We start from the raw sequence: 23,788 nt of genomic DNA on the forward strand, positions 1-23,788 counted from the left end.
TACCCATCTCCCATCTATCTCCCTCTACATATCCCTCTACTCATCTCCCATCCATCTACCTCTACATATCCCTCTACTCACCTCCCATCCATCTACCTCTACATATTCCTCTACTCATCTCCCATCTATCTCCCTCTACATATCCCTCTACCCATCTGCCATCTATCTCCCTCTACATATTCCTCTACTCATCTCCCATCCATCTACCTCTACATATCCCTCTACTCATCTCCCATCTATCTACCTCTACATATCCCTCTACCCATCTCCCATCTATCTCCCTCTACATATCCCTCTACCCATCTCCCATGTATCTCCCTCTACATATCCCTCTACTCATCTCCCATCTATCTCCCTCTACATATCCCTCTACTCATCTCCCATCTATCTACCTCTACATATCCCTCTACCCATCTCCCATCTATCTCCCTCTACATATCCCTCTACCCATCTCCCATCTATCTCCCTCTACATATCCCTCTACTCATCTCCCATCTATCTACCTCTACATATCCCTCTACTCATCTCCCATCTAACTACCTCTACATATCCCTCTACTCATCTCCCATCTATCTACCTCTAAATATCACTTTACTCATCTCCCATTTATCTACCTCTACATATCCCTCTACCCATCTCCCATCTATCTCCCTCTACATATCCCTCTACTCATCTCCCATCTATCTACCTCTACATATCCCTTTACTCATCTCCCATCTATCTACCTCTACATATCCCTCTACTCATCTCCCTCTACCTCTACATATCCCTCTACTCATCTCCCATCTATCTCCCTCTACATATCCCTCTACTCATCTCCCATCTATCTACCTCTACATATCCCTCTACTCATCTCCCATCTAACTACCTCTACATATCCCTCTACTCATCTCCCATCTATCTACCTCTACATATCCCTTTACTCATCTCCCATCTATCTACCTCTACATATCCCTCTACTCATCTCCCATGTATCTCCTTCTACATATCCCTTTACTCATCTCCAATCTATCTCCCTCTACATATCCCTTTACTCATCTCCCATCTATCTACCTCTACATATCCCTCTACCCATCTCCCATCTATCTACCTCTACATATCCCTCTACTCATCTCCCATGTATCTCCCTCTACATATCCCTTTACTCATCTCCAATCTATCTCCCTCTACATATCCCTCTACTCATCTCCCATCTATCTACCTCTACATATCCCTCTACCCATCTCCCATCTATCTCCCTCTACATATCCCTCTACTCATCTCCCATCTATCTACCTCTACATATCCCTTTACTCATCTCCCATCTATCTCCCTCTACATATCCCTCTACTCATCTCCCATCTATCTACCTCTACATATCCCTCTACCAATCTCCCATCAATCTCCCTCTACATATCCCTCTACTCATCTCCCATCTATCTACCTCTACATATCCCTCTACCAATCTCCCATCTATCTCCCTCTACATATCCCTCTACTCATCTCCCATCTAACTACCTCTACATATCCCTTTACTCATCTCCCATCTATCTCCCTCTACATATCCCTCTACCCATCTCCCATCTATCTACCTCTACATATCCCTCTACCAATCTCCCATCTATCTCCCTCTACATATCCCTCTACTCATCTCCCATCTAACTACCTCTACATATCCCTTTACTCATCTCCCATCTATCTCCCTCTACATATCCCTTTACTCATCTCCCATTTATCTACCTCTACATATCCCTCTACCCATCTCCCATCTATCTCCCTCTACATATCCATCTACTCATCTCCCATCTATCTACCTCTACATATCCCTCTACTCATCTCCCTCTACCTCTACATATCCCTCTACTCATCTCCCATCTATCTCCCTCTACATATCCCTCTACTCATCTCCCATTTATCTCCCTCTACATATCCCTTTACTCATCTCCCATCTATCTCCCTCTACATATCTCTTTACTCATCTCCCATCTATCTACCTCTACATATCCCTCTACTCATCTCCCATCTATCTACCTCTACATATCCCTCTACTCATCTCCCATGTATCTCCCTCTACATATCCCTTTACTCATCTCCCATCTATCTCCCTCTACATATCCCTTTACTCATCTCCCATCTATCTACCTCTACATATCCCTCTACCCATCTCCCATCTATCTCCCTCTACATATCCCTCTACCCATCTCCCATCTATCTACCTCTACATATCCCTCTACTCATCTCCCATCTAACTACCTCTACATATCCCTCTACTCATCTCCCATCTATCTACCTCTACATATCCCTTTACTCATCTCCCATCTATCTACCTCTACATATCCCTCTACTCATCTCCCATGTATCTCCCTCTACATATCCCTTTACTCATCTCCAATCTATCTCCCTCTACATATCCCTTTACTCATCTCCCATCTATCTACCTCTACATATCCCTCTACCCATCTCCCATCTATCTACCTCTACATATCCCTCTACTCATCTCCCATGTATCTCCCTCTACATATCCCTTTACTCATCTCCCATCTATCTCCCTCTACATATCCCTTTACTCATCTCCCATCTATCTACCTCTACATATCCCTCTACCCATCTCCCATCTATCTCCCTCTACATATCCCTCTACCCATCTCCCATCTATCTACCTCTACATATCCCTCTACCCATCTCCCATCTATCTACCTCTACATATCCCTCTACTCATCTCCAATTTATCTCCCTCTACATATCCCTCTACTCATCTCCCATCTATCTACCTCTACATATCCCTCTACCCATCTCCCATCTATCTCCCTCTACATATCCCTCTACTCATCTCCCATCTATCTACCTCTACATATCCCTTTACTCATCTCCCATCTATCTCCCTCTACATATCCCTCTACTCATCTCCCATCTATCTACCTCTACATATCCCTCTACCAATCTCCCATCTATCTCCCTCTACATATCCCTCTACTCATCTCCCATCTATCTACCTCTACATATCCCTCTACCAATCTCCCATCTATCTCCCTCTACATATCCCTCTACTCATCTCCCATCTAACTACCTCTACATATCCCTTTACTCATCTCCCATCTATCTCCCTCTACATATCCCTCTACCCATCTCCCATCTATCTACCTCTACATATCCCTCTACCAATCTCCCATCTATCTCCCTCTACATATCCCTCTACCCATCTCCCATCTATCTCCCTCTACATATCCATCTACTCATCTCCCATCTATCTACCTCTACATATCCCTCTACTCATCTCCCATCTATCTACCTCTACATATCCCTTTACTCATCTCCCATCTATCTCTCTCTACATATCCCTCTACTCATCTCCCATCTATCTCCCTCTACATATCCCTATACCCATCTCCCATGTATCTCCCTCTACATATCCCTCTACTCATCTCCCATCTATCTCCCTCTACATATCCCTTTACTCATCTCCCATCTATCTACCACTACATATCCCTCTACTCATCTCCCTCTACCTCTACATATCCCTCTACTCATCTCCCATCTATCTCCCTCTACATATCCCTTTACTCATCTCCCATCTATCTCCCTCTACATATCCCTTTACTCATCTCCCATCTATCTACCTCTACATATCCCTTTACTCATCTCCCTCTACCTCTACATATCCCTCTACCCATCTCCCATCTATCTACCTCTACATATCCCTCTACTCATCTCCCATCTATCTACCTCTACATATCCCTCTACTCATCTCCCATTTATCTCCCTCTACATATCCCTTTACTCATCTCCCATCTATCTCCCTCTACATATCTCTTTACTCATCTCCCATCTATCTACCTCTACATATCCCTCTACTCATCCCCCATCTATCTACCTCTACATATCCCTCTACTCATCTCCCATGTATCTCCCTCTACATATCCCTTTACTCATCTCCCATCTATCTCCCTCTACATATCCCTTTACTCATCTCCCATCTATCTACCTCTACATATCCCTCTACCCATCTCCCATCTATCTCCCTCTACATATCCCTCTACCCATCTCCCATCTATCTACCTCTACATATCCCTCTACCCATCTCCCATCTATCTACCTCTACATATCCCTCTACCCATCTCCCATTTATCTCCCTCTACATATCCCTCTACCCATCTCCCATCTATCTACCTCTACATATCCCTCTACCAATCTCCCATCTATCTCCCTCTACATATCCCTCTACTCATCTCCCATCTATCTACCTCTACATATCCCTCTACTCATCTCCCATCTATCTACCTCTACATATCCCTCTACTCATCTCCCATCTATCTCCCTCTACATATCCCTCCACTCATCTCCCATTTATCTACCTCTACATATCCCTCTACTCATCTCCCATCTATCTCCCTCTACATATCCCTCTACCCATCTCCCATCTATCTACCTCTACATATCCCTCTACTCATCTCCCATCTATCTCCCTCTACATATCCCTCCACTCATCTCCCATCTATCTACCTCTACATATCCCTCTACTCATCTCCCATCTATCTACCTCTACATATCCCTCCACTCATCTCCCATCTATCTACCTCTACATATCCCTCTACCCATCTCCCATCTATCTACCTCTACATATCCCTCTACTCATCTCCCATCTATCTCCCTCTACATATCCCTCTACCCATCTCCCATCTATCTACCTCTACATATCCCTCTACCCATCTCCCATCTATCTACCTCTACATATCCCTCTACTCATCTCCCATCTATCTCCCTCTACATATCCCTCTACCCATCTCCCATCTATCTACCTCTACATATCCCTCTACTCATCTCCCATCTATCTCCCTCTACATATCCCTCCACTCATCTCCCATCTATCTCCCTCTACATATCCCTCTACCCATCTCCCATTTATCTACCTCTACATATCCCTCTACTCATCTCCCATCTATCTCCCTCTACATATCCCTCTACCCATCTCCCATCTATCTACCTCTACATATCCCTCTACTCATCTCCCATCTATCTACCTCTACATATCCCTCTACTCATCTCCCATTTATCTACCTCTACATATCCCTCTACTCATCTCCCATCTATCTCCCTCTACATATCCCTCTACCCATCTCCCATCTATCTACCTCTACATATCCCTCTACTCATCTCCCATTTATCTACCTCTACATATCCCTCTACTCATCTCCCATCTATCTCCCTCTACATATCCCTCTACCCATCTCCCATCTATCTCCCTCTACATATCCCTCTACTCATCTCCCATCTATCTACCTCTACATATCCCTCTACTCATCTCCCATTTATCTACCTCTACATATCCCTCTACTCATCTCCCATCTATCTCCCTCTACATATCCCTCTACTCATCTCCCATCTATCTACCTCTACATATCCCTCTACTCATCTCCCATTTATCTACCTCTACATATCCCTCTACTCATCTCCCATCTATCTACCTCTACATATCCCTCTACTCATCTCCCATTTATCTACCTCTACATATCCCTCTACTCATCTCCCATCTATCTACCTCTACATATCCTTCTACTCATCTCCCATTTATCTACCTCTACATATCCCTTTACTCATCTCCCATCTATCTCCCTCTACATATCCCTCTACTCATCTCCCATCTATCTACCTCTACATATCCCTCTACTCATCTCCCATTTATCTACCTCTACATATCCCTCTACTCATCTCCCATCTATCTACCTCTACATATCCCTCTACTCATCTCCCATTTATCTACCTCTACATATCCCTCTACCCATCTCCCATCTATCTCCCTCTACATATCCCTTTACTCATCTCCCATCTATCTACCTCTACATATCCCTCTGCTCATCTCCCATCTATCTCCCTCTACATATCCCTCTACTCATCTCCCATCTATCTCCCTCTACATATCCCATTACTCACCCACCATGTATCTACACGTGCCTATTTGCTGGCTATCAGCCCAAACCCTTTCCTGCAGGCCCGGCCATTACTCTCAGAGCAGATAAATATTTATACAGTTAATGTGAGTGCTTTCTGGCGTATGTAGTTAATTATTTCAGTGGCCAGGGCAGGGGTTCATTAAGTACACACACACACACAAACGCTTTATGAGATAACGAAATAAAACAACATCAGCCTCGTTAAAGAATAACAGGAAATAATGACAAGTTCAAGGAACTGTGGGAAATGCTTTGGCAGCAGGGCACGTGCCTGTTTATAGGGAATATTATATCATTGATAGAGGAGAGTGGGTCCCATACGGATTAATGGATATATCTCTCACACTCTCTCCTTCCCCCCCTTCCCCACTCACTGCCCCCTGCTGAGTACACAGACTTGCCCGAATACCCCCATGTGTGCACCCCCACCCCCAGAGAGAGGGAGGTGAGGAGAAGTGACTGAGGGGGGTATTGGCCTTGGGGTACAGGCCTAGCACTCGGAGGCACCTGAGGATAACACAATGGTAATAGGGTGGCAGTTGACAGAAAGGCATGACAGTTGTTAGACTGGCACTGAGTAAAAGAGAAGGTGAAACACTGGCACTGAGAGGCGGGTAGGGATAAGGGGCCCGGGAGTACAATACTGGCACTGAGAGGCGGGTAGGGATAAGGGGCCCGGGGGTACAATACTGGCACTGAGAGGCGGGTAGGGATAAGGGGCCCGGGGGTACAATACTGGCACTGAGAGGCGGGTAGGGATAAGGGGCCCGGGGGTACAATACTGGCACTGAGGGGCGGGTAGGGATAGGGGCCCGGGGTACAATACTGGCACTGAGAGGCGGGTAGGGATAAGGGGCCCGGGGGTACAATACTGGCACTGAGAGGCGGGTAGGGATAAGGGGCCCGGGGGTACAATACTGGCACTGAGAGGCGGGTAGGGATAAGGGGCCCGGGGTACAATACTGGCACTGAGAGGCGGGTAGGGATAAGGGGCCCGGGGGTACAATACTGGCACTGAGAGGCGGGTAGGGATAAGGGGCCCGGGGGTACAATACTGGCACTGAGAGGCGGGTAGGGATAAGGGGCCCGGGGGTACAATACTGGCCACTGAGAGGCGGGTAGGGATAAGGGGCCCGGGGGTACAATACTGGCACTGAGAGGCGGGTAGGGATAAGGGGCCCGGGGGTACAATACTGGCACTGAGAGGCGGGTAGGGATAAGGGGCCCGGGGGTACAATACTGGCACTGAGAGGCGGGTAGGGATAAGGGGCCCGGGGGTACAATACTGGCACTGAGAGGCGGGTAGGGATAAGGGGCCCGGGGGTACAATACTGGCACTGAGAGGCGGGTAGGGATAAGGGGCCCGGGGGTACAATACTGGCACTGAGAGGCGGGTAGGGATAAGGGGCCCGGGGGTACAATACTGGCACTGAGAGGCGGGTAGGGATAAGGGGCCCGGGGGTACAATACTGGCACTGAGAGGCGGGTAGGGATAAGGGGCCCGGGGGTACAATACTGGCAACTGAGAGGCGGGTAGGGATAAGGGGCCCGGGGGTACAATACTGGCACTGAGAGGCGGGTAGGGATAAGGGGCCCGGGGGTACAATACTGGCACTGAGAGGCGGTAGGGATAAGGGGCCCCGGGGGTACAATACTGGCACTGAGAGGCGGGTAGGGATAAGGGGCCTGCGGGTACAATACTGGCACTGAGAGGCGGGTAGGGATAAGGGGCCTGGGGGTACAATACTGGCACTGAGAGGCGGGTAGGGATAAGGGGCCCGGGGGTACAATACTGGCACTGAGAGGCGGGTAGGGACCACAATCCCTTCAGAGCCCCGGGCCCCTTTGACTACTTGAGTTACTGGGTCACTGGCCAATAGCTGCATGACATCACTGCCCTGGGATGACATCACTGCAGGAGGAATGGGATTTGCCCCCAGCTGCCCCCTACATTCCGGCCAGTCCCATCATTGCATGTAATAGGAACACTGTACAGCACCGTGCAGACAAACCCAAACAGACAGGGAGTCCCAGTTGAACAGAACCATTAACCCATTGAGTCCCACAGCAGGTTCCTGTTACCACAGATGCAAGAATCCTGCCAAATGGGGGGGGGGCCCTCAGTGCTGCCCCATTACATGACATTGCTGCAGGCAACACAGACCTGGTTCTACCGGTACCTTATTGTCTGTACTGACTGCCGCCTCAGCCAAACTGCCGACACACCTTATGCTGCCTGTCACAGGAACAGCCAATCACAACCCCCGGCCCAACATTCCTGCATTTGCACTGGATTATTTCCGGCAAGTGCCCAATAGTTCCCTGCCCTGTACCTGGGGGTACATCCATAGAGGGGGCAGATACTGGCACTGCCGGGGGCCCAGGAGGCATGGGGGGCGCCACTGACTAATATACAGTTTCTATACATGTTTATCCCATAGGTTTAGCAGTGGCCCTAAAGTGATGTCGCTACAGGGGCCCCAGTCATTTCTGGTTATACCACTGACTGTATCTCACTGCAACCAGCCAGACTGTCAACCCTCCATTCCTGCACTCACCCCCCCATTCCTGCACTCACCCCCCCATTCCTGCACTCACCCCCCCATTCCTGCACTCACACCCCATTCCTGTACTCACACCCTATTCCTGCACTCACCCCCCCCATTCCTGCACTCACCCCCCCATTCCTGCACTCACCCCCCCATTCCTGCACTCACACCCCATTCCTGTACTCACACCCTATTCCTGCACTCATACCCCATTCCTGCACTCACCCCCCATTCCTGCACTCACCCCCCCATTCCTGCACTCACACCCCATTCCTGTACTCACACCCCATTCCTGCACTCACCCCCCCATTCCTGCACTCACCCCCCATTCCTGCACTCACCCCCCCATTCCTGCACTCACACCCCATTCCTGCACTCACACCCCATTCCTGTACTCACACCCTATTCCTGCACTCACACCCCATTCCTGCACTCACACCCCATTCCTGCACTCACACCCCATGCCTGCACTCACACCCCATTCCTGTACTTACACCCCATTCCTGCACTCACACCCCATTCCTGCACTCACACCCCATTCCTCACCTCACACCCCATTCCTGCACTCACACCCATTCCTGCACTCACACCCCATTCCTGCACTCACACCCCATTCCTCACCTCACACCCCATTCCTGCACTCACACCCCATTCCTGTACTCACACTCCATTCCTGTACTCACACCCCATTCCTGTACTCCTCTACTAAATCCTCTCTTTTCTGCCATAAACACAACCAATAATCCCCCCAACCTGCCCTCACTCCCCCAACCTGCCCTCACTCCCTTCCAGCCCATTATCCCAGCACTCTGCATTTGCCCCTTATCCCTTCACTCAGCTGTCTCTCATTCATGCCCCTTTATCTGATCTGTCTCCTTTCAATGTAATAAACCCCCCTACACTCACACTCCATTCCTGCACTCACACTCCATATTTCTCTTTCCCATTTCCTTTCAGAAGAACATTTGTTGTTAAACTACAACTCCCACACCCCGGGCAGACTTCTGGTGTTGGAGTTGTAGTTCAGCAATCTCCACTTGTCTGTGTCAGGCAGTTACTGTACCCCCCTTCACCCTTCCAGGCAGTTACTGTGCCCCCTTCCATCCATGCCAGGCAGTTACTGTACCCCCCTTCACCCTTCCAGACAGTTACTGTACCCCCCTTCCATCCATGCCAGGCAGTTACTGTACCCCCCTCCACCCTTCCAGGCAGTTACTGTACCCCCCTTCCAACCAAGCCAGGCAGTTACTGTAACCCCCACACATCCAAGCCAGGCAGTTACTGAACCCACCTTCAATCAAAGTAAGGCAGTTACTGTACCCTCCTTCCATTCATACCAGTTAGTTAGTGTACCCCCTATCATTCCATACCAGGCAGTTACTGTACCCACCTTCCATTTATATCAGGCAGTTAGTGTACCCCCTATCATTCCATACGAGGCAGTTACTGTACCCCTCTTCCATTCATATCAGGCAGTTAGTGTACCCCCTATCATTCCATACCAGGCAGTTACTGTACCCCCTATCATTCTATACCAGGCAGTTACTGTACCCCCTTCCATTAATACCAGGCAGTTACTGTACCCCCCTTCCATTCATACCAGGCAGTTAGTGTACCCCCTATCATTCCATACCAGGCAGTTACTGTACCCCCTTCCATTCATACCAGGCAGTTACTGTACCCCCCTTCCAACCAAGCCAGGCAGTTACTGTAACCCCCACACATCCAAGCCAGGCAGTTACTGAACCCACCTTCAATCAAAGTAAGGCAGTTACTGTACCCTCCTTCCATTCATACCAGTTAGTTAGTGTACCCCCTATCATTCCATACCAGGCAGTTACTGTACCCCCTTCCATTCATACCAGGCAGTTAGTGTACCCCCTATCATTCCATACCAGACAGTTACTGTACCCCCTTCCATCCAAGCCAGGCAGTTACTGTAACCCCCACACATCCATGCCAGGCAGTTACTGTAACCCCCACACATCCATGCCAGGCAGTTACTGTAACCCCCACACATCCATGCCAGGCAGTTACTGTACCCCCTTCCATCCAAGCCAGGCAGTTACTGTACCCCCTTCCATCCAAGCCAGGCAGTTACTGTACCCACCTTCCATCCAAGTAAGGCAGTTACTGTACCCCCCTTCCATTCATACCAGTTAGTTAGTGTACCCCCTATCATTCCATACCAGGCAGTTACTGTACCCCCTTCCATTCATAACAGGCAGTTAGTGTACCCCCTATCATTCCATACCAGACAGTTACTGTACCCCCTTCCATTCATACCAGGCAGTTCCTGTACCCCCCTTCCATTCATACCAGGCAGTTAGTGTACCCCCTATCATTCCATACCAGGCAGTTACTGTACCCCTCTTCCATTCATACCAGGCAGTTACTGTACCCCTATCCTTCCATACCAGGCAGTTACTGTACCCCTATCCTTCCATACCAGGCAGTTACTGTACCCCTATCCTTCCATACCAGGCAGTTACTGTACCCCTATCCTTCCATACCAGGCAGTTACTGTACCCCTATCCTTCCATACCAGGCAGTTACTGTACCCCCTTCCATTAATACCAGGCAGTTACTGTACCCCCCTTACATTATGCACCCCTATAAGAAGCAGAAGGCAGTGAGTGGCAGAATATCACTGGGCGGTACTGTGCCCATTCAGGGTGGCACTGATACACAGGGGAGGGAGGGGAATAGCAGTTCCATACAGATCCCTGGGGAACACCCAGCACCCACCCAATGCACTGCCTGCCCCCTTCCCCACTGGCAGCTAATCCCCCATGGGTGCCCCAGGCTACACCCACCAGTCTGGCACCAAGAGGGGAGCTCACCTTGGGCAGGCTGCGATCCTGTCTCTCGGTCTCCCTCACACCTTCTCTCTCTCTCTCTGCTCTCTGCCCCTGTACTGAGCCGTCTCTTCCCTCCTCCTCCTCCTCCCCCTCCCCTCCTGCCTGACAGTCTCACTAGGTCCCTCCCTGCAGCACAGCCTGAGAGAGACAGCACCAGAGACAGCTCCCTACCGGCTGCCAGAGACATGCAAGGGGGAAAGGAGAGATCAGAGAGCAAGAAACATGAGGGGAGCTGAGAGTGCAGGCAAAGAGACAGCTCAATGGCAATCAGATAGAGAGATGCACATGTGAATGCTAAGAGAGTGCTCCATGATCAGTAGACAGAGACAAGAACCTGGGTAGCAGAGTGCAAGCAAACACATGCAGAGCCGAGAGTGCAGAGAGACAGCTCCATGGTAAACAGCAAGAGACATGTACATAGTAGCAGAGACTGTTGGTTAAGAGACAGATCCATGGGCAGCAGCAAGAGACAAGCACATAGTGGCAGAGACTGAGAGGCAGCAGCAAGAGACATGCACCTGGGAGCTGAGAGTGCTGGTTAAGAGACAGCTTCCTGATCAGCAGCAAGAGACATGCACCTGGGAGCTGAGAGTGCTGGTTAAGAGACAGCTTCCTCCCTGGCAGCAAGACATGCACAGAGAGCGCTAAATGTACAGGCAGAGAGAGACAACTCCCTGATCAGCAGCGACAGATAAAGGAGTGTAGGGTTTAACAGAGAAAGTTCCCTGATTATCAGTGATAGGGCTGAATCCCAGAGAGAGCTTCCCAGTGGCCGAGAGTAACAGGCTTAGCTAGAGACAGCTCCTTGCTTGGCTACAAGGCAGAATGACTGACAGCCAGTTGCTGAGAATGGGGGCCTAGCTAGAGACAGCTCCCTTTTCAGCTGCTACAGAGAGATGGTCAGTAGTAGAGACCAAAGGCCTAGCTAGAGAGAGCAGTTACAAACAGATAGAGCTTCGAGACTGACATCCCTGAGTGGGGTTATACAGTTTGTAATTAAAAATCTGCAAACAGATGGAGCCCAGAGAGACATGCTCAGGAACAGAGAGCATAGGGATAGTTAGAGGCCAAGTAATTACAGATGGAGCCCAGAGAGACATGCTCAGGAGCAGAGAGCATAGGGATAGTTAGAGGCCAAGTAATTACAGATGAGCCCAGAGAGACATGCTCAGGAGCAGAGAGCATAGGTATAGTTAGAGGCCACGTACTTACAGATGGAGCCCAGAGAGACATACTCAGGAGCAGAGAGCATAGGGATAGTTAGAGGCCAAGTAATTACAGATGGAGCCCAGAGAGACATGCTCAGGAGCAGAGAGCATAGGGATAGTTAGAGGCCAAGTAATTACAGATGGAGCCCAGAGAGACATGCTCAGGAGCAGAGAGCATAGGGATAGTTAGAGGCCAAGTAATTACAGATGGAGCCCAGAGAGACATGCTCAGGAGCAGAGAGCATAGGTATAGTTAGAGGCCACGTACTTACAGATGGAGCCCAGAGAGACATACTCAGGAGCAGAGAGCATAGGGATAGTTAGAGGCCAAGTAATTACAGATGGAGCCCAGAGAGACATGCTCAGGAGCAGAGAGCATAGGGATAGTTAGAGGCCAAGTAATTACAGATGGAGCCCAGAGAGACATGCTCAGGAGCAGAGAGCATAGGCACAGTTAGAGGCCGAGTAATTACAGATGGAGCCCAGAGAGACATGCTCAGGAGCAGAGAGCATAGGGATAGTTAGAGGCCGAGTAATTACAGATGGAGCCCAGAGAGACATGCTCAGGAGCAAAGAGCATAGGGATAGTTAGAGGCCAAGTAATTACAGATGGAGCCCAGAGAGACATGCTCAGGAGCAGAGAGCAAAGGCATAGTTAGAGGCCGAGTAATTACAGATGGAGCCCAGAGAGACATGCTCAGGAGCAGAGAGCAAAGGCATAGTTAGAGGCCGAGTAATTACAGATGGAGCCCAGAGAGACATGCTCAGGAGCAGAGAGCATAGGCACAGTTAGAGGCCGAGTAATTACAGATGGAGCCCAGAGAGACATGCTCAGGAGCAGAGAGCATAGGGATAGTTAGAGGCCGAGTAATTACAGATGGAGCCCAGAGAGACATGCTCAGGAGCAAAGAGCATAGGGATAGTTAGAGGCCAAGTAATTACAGATGGAGCCCAGAGAGACATGCTCAGGAGCAGAGAGCAAAGGCATAGTTAGAGGCCGAGTAATTACAGATGGAGCCCAGAGAGACATGCTCAGGAGCAGAGAGCAAAGGCATAGTTAGAGGCCGAGTAATTACAGATGGAGCCCAGAGAGACATGCTCAGGAGCAGAGAGCAAAGGCATAGTTAGAGGCCGAGTAATTACAGATGGAGCCCAGAGAGACATGCTCAGGGGCAGAGAGCATTGGCATAGTTAGAGGCCAAGTACTTACAGATGGAGCCCAGAGAGACATACTCAGGAGCAGAGAGCAAAGGCATAGTTAGAGGCCGAGTAATTACAGATGGAGCCCAGAGAGACATGCTCAGGGGCAGAGAGCATAGGCATAGTTAGAGGCCGAGTAATTACAGATGGAGCCCAGAGAGACATGCTCAGGAGCAGAGAGCAAAGGCATAGTTAGAGGCCGAGTAATTACAAATGGAGCCCAGAGAGACATGCTCAGGAGCAGAGAGCATAGGCACAGTTAGAGGCCAAGTACTTACAGATGGAGCCCAGAGAGACATGCTCAGGAGCAGAGAGCATAGGCACAGTTAGAGGCCAAGTACTTACAGATGGAGCCCAGAGAGACATGCTCAGGAGCAGAGAGCATAGGCACAGTTAGAGGCCAAGTACTTACAGATGGAGCCCAGAGAGACATGCTCAGGAGCAGAGAGCATAGGCACAGTTAGAGGCCTGCTCACCGGCTACAGATGGAGCTCAGAGGGGCAAGTCCTGTAGCAGAGACCCAGAGACAGCCCCCTGCTTAGCAGCTACAGGCAGATGGAGCCAAGAAACATGCAAAGAGCAACCACAGAGGCTGAGGCTCCCCAAATCCACTGTTGTCACACATACGGCGAGAGACATGCAAGGAGAGACAGCTACTGGAGCTGGAATGCAAGGGTTAACCAAATGAGAATATAAATATTGACTGCCCAGAGGCCTTCTCATTGATTGGGTAATAAAACCCCCATAGTGGCTCCATTTGTACCTTGGGGGGGGAAGCTGGGGCAAATGGACCAATGTTCTGACTCATGAAAAAACTCAAGGATTTAATGTAAAAATCTAAATTGATTAGAAAACAGGAGAAGGAGAGGAGATATAAACAACAGCAAAGTTCAGCTGGGGGGGGGGTTCAGTTTCCGGCTCTGCGATTGGACAAGACAAAGATGAAAATGAATAAAGCTAGGGGTCTCCTCATCTGCTGTCTACAAATCATATAGCGAGACAACTCCAGCACAATATAGAGACAGCTCCCCAATAGCGAGACAGAGATAAACACATTGATCTCAGGGAAAGGGCTCCCTGCGAGACAGCCGCATCCATCATAAGTACAGCAGCTTTGGTCAAGGACCGACATCCATCACTAGAGACAGGTGAGACAACGCAGATCAGAGACTGCCTACAAGGGAAGGAATACTTCATGATGGGGGGGGGGACCCTGGGCGGTGCAGGAAGGCAGGGGCCCCAATACATATCTGATATGATAGGATGTCCAATCCTCCAGCTGTTGTACTTTAACACCCAGAAAAACACCAACAGATGGAGGGCCGTGGGGGTCATTATTACCATAGCATCAGGATTCCCCTAGGGGGCGCATTGCCGTTATGCTGTAAGAACCTAAAAATCGAGTGCCTTTATATTAGTAACGGGACTGTACCATGTGAAAGGGATTCCTTTAATCTCCGGAAAATTATGGGGGGGGGGGGGGGGGTGGCGTTGCATGTGGAGAAAGACTGAAGCCGGGAGGAAGAAGCAATATGTGAAGCAAAAAACTGTTGGAACTAAAGTGAGTGTGTTGCTTGCCTAAGATATAAAAGCCCCATGCTGCAGGACTGATTGTGTAACAAACGTATCAGAGATATATAAGCCCCATGCAGCAGGACTGATTGTGTAACTAAAGTATCAGAGATATTAAAGCCCCATGCTGCAGGATTGATTGTACAACTAAAGTCTCAGAGATATAAAAGCCCTGTGCTGCAGGACTGATTGTACAACTAAAATCTTAGAGATATAAATGCCCCATGCTGCAGGACTGATTGTGTAACTAAAGTATCAGAGATATTAAAGCCCCATGCTGCAGGATTGATTGTACAACTAAAGTCTCAGAGATATAAAAGCCCTGTGCTGCAGGACTGATTGTACAACTAAAATCTTAGAGATATAAAAGCCCCATGCTGCAGGACTGATTGTGTAACTAAAGTATCAGAGCTATAAAAGCCCCATGCTGCAGGACTGATTGTGTAACTAAAATATCAGAGATATAAAAGCCCCATGCTGCAGGACAGATTGTGTAACTAAAGTATCAGAGCTATAAAAGCCCCATGCTGCAGGACTGATTGTGTAACTAAAATATCAGAGATATAAAAGCCCCATGCTGCAGGACTGATTGTGTAACTAAAGTATCAGAGATATTAAAGCCCCATGCTGCATGATTGATTGTACAACTAAAATCTTAGAGATATAAAAGCCCCATGCTGCAGGACTGATTGTACAACTAAAGTCTCAGAGATATAAAAGCCCCATGCTGCAGGACTGATTGTACAACTAAAGTCTCAGAGATATAAAAGTCTTGTGCTGCAGGACTGATTGTACAACTAAAGTCCCAGAAATATAAAATCCCCATGCTGCAGGATTGATTGTACAACTAAAGTCCCAGAAATATAAAATCCCCATGCTGCAGGATTGATTGTACAACTAAAGTCTCAGAGATATAAAAGTCTTGTGCTGCAGGACTGATTGTACAACTAAAGTCCCAGAAATATAAAATCCCCATGCTGCAGGATTGATTGTACAAATAAAGTCCCAAGGATATAAAAGCCCAATGCAGCAGGATTGATTGTACAACTAAAGTCCCAAGGATATAAAAGCCCCATGCTGCAGGACTGATTGTGTATACAGAGTTCTAGAGATATAAAAGCCCCATGCTGCAGGACTGATTGTGTATACAGAGTTCCAGAGATATAAAAGCCCCATGCTGCAGGACTGATTGTGTATACAGAGTTCCAGAGATATAAAAGCCCCATGCTGCAGGACTGATTGTGTATACAGAGTTCCAGAGATATAAAAGCCCCATGCTGCAGGACTGATTGTGTATACAGAGTTCCAGAGATATAAAAGCCCCATGCTGCAGGACTGATAACCAGTCTGTACATAGTCAGAGCTGCAGAAAACCCACAGAACCTTTGAAACGTTAGGCAGTCAGCACTAACATATGCATTTTATAGGTGTGATTTTTAAAGGGGTGACGTGGCAACTCTACTTCACTGACAGGAAACACAATGTGCATCATTAGCAGCAGTGCATTGAGAGTCTGCCCCTAGAGGCAGCTATAGGCCCTACACCAGAGATGAAAATTTCTGAAGACCCTTGCTCTTTTGTGATGACTAGAGAGGGCTAATGAGGGGCAGGAATAAAGGCCGGTGGAAGGCTGGTGTGATTTATTGACCTTTCAGTGCCAGCACCCATTGGCTATGGGGATGCTGGGAGTTTTAGTTTAACAACAGATGGAGGGCTGCTCAATAAAGAGTACCAGTGTTATAATATGGGATGTGTGCTTGTCCCAAAAGAATCAGAGGTGGCTGCTGAGGGGCCATCCTCACCTCCACACTAAACTTGGCCCTGAATTCCACAGAGCTGACAGCTATAATCCACCCTATGCAGAAGTGCCTACGGGGCGCCCCCTCGGATGCCATCAATAAGGCAGGAAATGAGCCACTTAGCAGGAAATCAAAGGTGCCGCTAAGTAAGTAGGAGACAAATTCCCCATGCAGCAGTTTGTGTGAGGCAATTAAAGTGATTGGCTCAGGTTTCTTCTGACAGAGTGTCAGTCACGGTGATGGAATGTTCTGCAGCTACTGCATTAGTGCAACCCCACCTCATCTTCTTCTGGACTGGCCAACACCGAAGTAAGAAATGGTGGGGCACTGTACTTCCTGAAGATAGGGCCTTCAGACTGGCATCATGGGAGCTCCATGTCCTTCTTGACTTTACTGAAGACCCACCTTTCATACAGGTCCCATTGTGCCAGTATTTCCAATGAACCTTACCCTACATGTGGTGATTCTCTGGTGGGGTCCCAATTGGCTTCATAAGTGGTCCATCGACCTCTATCTGGGCCCTCAAGTACACACCAATATGGTTTATAAGGATTATACTAGTCCTAAGCTTATCACTGTTGTCATAACTCTTGGGGTAGGTTCTTTTTGGTCTAGTCTCTCACCTTCTAGGACTATCACAGGGTTTGGCCTAGAACCCATCTTCCTTGCCGTACTGTGGTCTACTGAGGTTCTTGGCCCTAGATCCTTGCTTCTCAGCAGGACCAATGATTCTAGACAGGCCTTCCCATGTACCTTTAATACCACCTGGGAAAAGCCCCTGCCGAATGAGTGGGGCGCACTGGGACATCCCATTTCCAGAGCTTTCCTTACCTGCCCATGTTCCACCACATCCTCCACCCGGGGCTATCCTCCACCCAGTGTCCCCCGAATGAGTGGGGCACACTGGGACATCCCATTTCCAGAACTTTCTCTACCTGCCCATGTTCCACCACATCCTCCACCCGGGGCTATCCTCCACCCAGTGTGCCACGAATGAGTGGGGCACACTGGGACATCCCATTTCCAGAACTTTCCTTACCTGCCCATGTTCTACCACATCCTCCACCCAGGACTATCCTCCACCCAGTGTCCCCCGAATGAGTGGGGCACACTGGGACATCCCATTTCCAGAACTTTCCTTACCTGCCCATGTTCCACCACATCCTCCTTCCGGGGCTATCCTCCACCCAGTGTCCCCCGAATGAGTGGGGCACACTGGGACATCCCATTTCCAGAACTTTCTCTACCTGCCCATGTTCCACCACATCCTCCACCCGGGGCTGCCCACTAACTAGGGCATCTCTCAACACGAGGGGGTTTTTATAGCCAGTGTGGTACCCCCTACCATAGGGCACAATACACACCTGCACAGGTTGCCGACCCAAGAAGATGCCCATGGTTCTGTATTGGGGTCGGTGTTCTGCAATCCCTTAATTAATACAGGAGATGTAACTGAAATCAATGTTCTAGGCGGGAGCGGATGAGATTCCGTGTAGATAAATGTAAGTCTATGTGCAACGGAACGAACGCGCTACTTATTCTCTTAATGGACCTCTGGTAAAGGTTACCCAGGAGGCATTGCTTCTTTCCATTAGAGAAGAGCCACTTAAAAGGTTATGTAATCAATTTATATAGATACCCAAAGGGCCCATATAACAAATACTCATTAGGAACCTATTCACGAAGAGACCTTCCCAGAGGACCCAAGGGCAAGTCATTCAATGACAGCAGGGAGGGCTCATCCTACAGAAAGAGAGCGCTACAGCTGAGAAGTGCACCCCCCACCTTCCCCAGGCAGCCATATTCCCAGATACAGCAAGCAGAACAAAGCTATTATTATACAATGGGTTAGTCCGAGGGCCAGTCCCAATGACGTTCTGAGGCCGTAGGACAGAAGCCTAGAACTTACCTACCTGTTATTTTTTCCTACTACCCATTGTGACATCTATTTGTACCCATTTAGCCTCCCATTGTCATTACTTCTAATGCCCCCCGGTGATGGACCTAAGGGAACATGCTGTGTGCATTTAATAATAGGCAGGAATTAAAAATATAAAAATATATAATCCCATGGCTACGTATCCATTCACACCTGGCTATTGTGACGTCACTTCAATCAGTAATAGTATTGTTATAACTGTAATTGCTAGCCAAGGCCACACTGGGCAAGTGGGGATGAGGGATATAATATACAGGGTCGAACTGGGCCGGCAGGACCCCGGGCCCCCAAGGGCCCCACCGACCCAGGCCCGATCCCCTCTACCACTCCCTTGCTGACCTCCCTCCCCCGATTGCACCTAGTTAATTATGAGTGGGGGGGCAGCTCCAATTTATCCCGCACACCCCAGTGATTATATAAAATGGCCGTCCTCCATTTTTCAATGAACTACAACTCCCAGCATCCCCTGCCAGCCAGTAGCTTGCACGTACTCTTGCTGGGGTCCTGCCATCCATGAGGACACCACTATTGCTCTATTGGCAAATGATTCTGCTCGATAAAAGGGGGAGGGTCTGTATACTCATTGTTATTATTTATAAGGGGAGGGGCCATATTATTTGTATCATTCTCCTGTATTTATACTGGGCTATATTTATAGTGATTAATGGGAAAACATGGGTTTTGAATGTTTTTCTCTTCTATTGCTTCTGCTGCGGTGCTTGTTGCTCTTTTACTGCCCCCCCCATCCTTCTGTTCCACCCCCCCCAGGCCCCCCCTCTCTCTCTCATTCTCTACAGGCCTCTAATGATCCTCTAGGAAGACTATTAATAAACTTCCCAGCGGAAGGGAATCTCCGGGACTCTCTGGGAGAGACAGTGTGAAATATGGCAGAGGGGGAGGCAGAGGGAGACAGATTTGGGGGGGAGGGAGCTGAGGAAAGAAAAAGGGGGGGGGGGGGGCTGAGAAGAAAACGGGGATCATTGCTAAACCTTGAAGGGATTGGGCTCAGTTTAATCCAGGACTGGGTGTTACCAACATACAGCACTAAGGCTCAGCTATACGAGTACCTTAACACTGCACCAGCCAATCAGCAGTCAGCTCTGATCGGTTTAGCGGAGATAGCGCAATGAAACCTCATTTCTGACGGGTTAAATGCACGGAAATACGATTTTTTTCCAATTCTGTTGCTGGGAGACATCACCTGTTTTACAAGGTTAGAATTATATGGGAAACTGGGAGATCCGACCCTAAAGTGAGTTGCAACTAGGGGTGCTATGGGGGGGCACAGCTGGGCAGGTTGGGTTTGGGCGTGGCTAAAGGTGCCCAATTACAGCTTACTGGGAGCTATACTGTAACAGGAGATGAGTCCCTGAGATAGAGTGTATAGGAAAGGGAGATGAAAACTTAAGCTCCGAGGTGCCTGACCTGCCTCCCTCCTGCAGTGGCTGAACTACAACTCTCACCACTACCAATAACCAAAATCACATTGGACATTGCAAGCACTAGTTAGTTGGCAGAAGTATGGTTGCCACCTCTCCCCTTTACGGAAACAGCTTCAGCGTATATACATGCAGTTCATTTAGAGGCAAGCTGCAGACTGCGCTGGTATGTGTGAGGCCATGCAGTACCCTCCCAGCCCCGTGTAGGAGTTTATACCAGGGCCTGACAGCACAAATGGACACGTATTGCTTTATAGGTATTAAATATACACGCTAAGGGGCAGTTCCTCGAGATTCCTGCTGCAGCCTGAAATGGAATATGTGCAGCCATGATATGTATATGAAATAAAAGCAGCTTGTGCAATAGCATCCAGGCAAATAAGGAGAAATCCCCCCTCCCTGCTAATCCCAGAGCCCACTCCTTGCACTGCCTCCCTATAATAACCCACAGCTCCCTCCTGGCTCAGCCCCACACTCTCATCTCCTTAATTAATTTACTAACGGCCCCCCCACCCATCCACCCTCCCATAGATCTCCCTCTGTGTTTCATGATGAGCCGCCACATCGCTGCAGTAATCTAATAAAGTGCTCTGCAGATGAGCTCAGCGGAGCGGATTTATGGCTACGGCTGCAATGCAGCGGCCTAGGGACCCAGCATGCACTGCAAGACATGGGGCCATTGGGGAGGGGGGGCCGCTTGTACCTACTTAGAAATAACTGGGCCTGAGCCATCGGGTACAAACCCCACTGCAGGGATAATTTCTAGATTCAATGTGTTTTTATGAAGCACCAACATATTCAGCAGCGCAGTAGCATGGAGTTTTACCTGCGGGGGGTGAAATCCACCATCATTCTCCCATATGAGACAAACAGCAGGGCTGAAACACACATAGAATCCTCATGCTGCCAGGCTGATTGGCAATCTGTGTGCGCTGCAGGGCTGTAGGGAAATCAGTGCAGTCTGCAGCAGGCAGCTGATATAATGCTCATAGAACTGTGGAACACTGGGATATTTAGGCACAAGGCACCGTTAGACTTCATTATTCGCTGCGTATATAGAGCCAGGGTCGGACTGGGGGGTGCAGGGCCCACCGGGGCTGCAGCTCCAGGCCACCATGCACCCCTAACCCCCCTTCGACCGCATCCCCCGCCACCATGCACCCCTAACCCCCCTCCGGCCGCGTCCCCCGCCACCATGCACCCCTAACCCCCCTCCGGCCGCGTCCCCCGCCACCATGCACCCCTAACCCCTCCTCCGGCCGTGTCCCCCGCCACCATGCACCCCTAACCCCTCCTCCGGCCGCGTCCCCCGCCACCATGCACCCCTAACCCCTCCTCCGGCCGCGTCCCCCGCCACCATGCACCCCTAACCCCCCTCCGGCCGCGTCCCCCGCCACCATGCACCCCTAACCCCCCTCCGGCCGCGTCCCCCGCCACCATGCACCCCTAACCCCTCCTCCGGCCGTGTCCCCCGCCACCATGCACCCCTAACCCCTCCTCCGGCCGCGTCCCCCGCCACCATGCACCCCTAACCCCCCTCCGGCTGCGTCCCCCGCCACCATGCACCCCTAACCCCTCCTCCGGCCGTGTCCCCCGCCACCATGCACCCCTAACCCCCCTCCGGCCGCGTCCCCCGCCACCATGCACCCCTAACCCCCCTCCGGCCGCGTCCCCCGCCACCATGCACCCCTAACCCCTCCTCCGGCCGTGTCCCCCGCCACCATGCACCCCTAACCCCCCTCCGGCCGTGTCCCCCGCCACCATGCACCCCTAACCCCTCCTCCGGCCGTGTCCCCCGCCACCATGCACCCCTAACCCCTCCTCCGGCCGCGTCCCCCGCCACCATGCACCCCTAACCCCCCTCCGGCCGCGTCCCCCGCCACCATGCACCCCTAACCCCCCTCCGGCCGCGTCCCCCGCCACCATGCACCCCTAACCCCCCTCCGGCCGCGTCCCCCACCACCATGCACCCCTAACCCCTCCTCCGGCCGCGTCCCCCGCCACCATGCACCCCTAACCCCCCCTCCGGCCGCGTCCCCCGCCACCATGCACCCCTAACCCCTCCTCCGGCCGCGTCCCCCGCCACCATGCACCCCTAACCCCTCCTCCGGCCGCGTCCCCCGCCACCATGCACCCCTAACCCCCCCCTCCGGCCGCGTCCCCCACCACCATGCACCCCTAACCCCTCCTCCGGCCGCGTCCCCCGCCACCATGCACCCCTAACCCCCCCTCCGGCCGCGTCCCCCACCACCATGCACCCCTAGCCCCTCCTCCGGCCGCGTCCCCCGCCACTACGCATCCGTAACCCCCCCTAGGGGCCCCTGTTCGATGTCCTCCCCTGAACGCACGTTTGTGAAACGCGTCAGGGGAGGACCTTGAAGTCCAGAGGAAGCGGCAGTAGGGTCAGGTCTGGGCCCCACCATTTCCCCCGTGTCCCGGCGGCCCAGTCTGCCCCTGTATAGAACCAACATGGAATCCAGAGTAGCGATAAGCGAATCTGTCTGGCGAAACACTTTTTTGACGCGATTGTGCCATTTTTGACGAGACCACACCTTTTTTTGGCAGGACAGCAAATTTTTGGTGCCGAATTTTGCGGAACTTTCACAAAACAATTTGTCAATGGTGAAAAGATGAAATTTCACTTTTTTGCCATGACTGCGCCTTTTTGTGACGTGACCACACCTATTTTGACGACACTACGCCTTTTTTTACTAGAGATGCACCGAATCCAGCATTTGGTTTAGTATTCAGCCAGGATTTGGCCGTGTTTTTGGCAGGGTTCGGTTTCGGCTGAATCCACGGTCCTGGCCTAACCAAATCTGAATCAGTATAAATTAGCATGTGGGGTTCGGCGCATCCCTATTTTTTACACAACCGCACATTTTTCAAGGCCAAATTTTGCGGAGGTTTCATGAAACAATTCGCCAATGGCTAAATGCGGAATTTTGCTGCGAATCCATCCAAATTCGCTCATCACTATTCCAGTGCAGACATAGGGAGAATATACGGATAGGGCCAGACGCCACCCCAGGGTCCCTTCACTCCTCCCCCCGGGGACCCATGCCTAATACCCCTGGGGAGAGAGGTGGGTGGGGGTACATTTCTAAATGCATTATTCCTTTAGACAGAAGGATCCAACCATTCCAACGCCTTTGTGCCGGAATCAGTTGGTTACGCACTAATGATGGACTTTCCCTTTAAAGCTGCTTCTTGTAGAGTAAGTGGCCGGACCATTCCCACTGCCCCGCGCTGGTCGGTCTCCGTCCATCTCAGAGAATCACTTAAGGCTCAGCC

General features: G+C 50.3%; 1 protein-coding gene across 3 annotated transcripts in view; it reads right to left on the minus strand.

Annotated features, from left to right (window-relative positions):
• ache (acetylcholinesterase (Cartwright blood group)) overlaps window positions 1-21,423 on the minus strand; it is a 39,554-nt gene extending 18,131 nt beyond the window's left edge. For 2 of the 3 annotated variants that reach the window (XM_031899492.1, XM_031899494.1), the window contains exon 1: window positions 11,320-11,399. The gene's annotated coding sequence lies outside the window, so the exon portion shown is untranslated. Of the gene's footprint in view, window positions 1-11,319; window positions 11,400-21,320 lie in introns of those variants that run through there. The other variant, XM_031899493.1, reaches the window with a different exon arrangement.
• Between the last annotated feature and the right edge of the window lie 2,365 nt (window positions 21,424-23,788).

This window comes from Xenopus tropicalis, chromosome 3 (genome assembly GCF_000004195.4).
Source record: "Xenopus tropicalis strain Nigerian chromosome 3, UCB_Xtro_10.0, whole genome shotgun sequence".
Classification (NCBI taxonomy): domain Eukaryota; kingdom Metazoa; phylum Chordata; class Amphibia; order Anura; family Pipidae; genus Xenopus; species Xenopus tropicalis.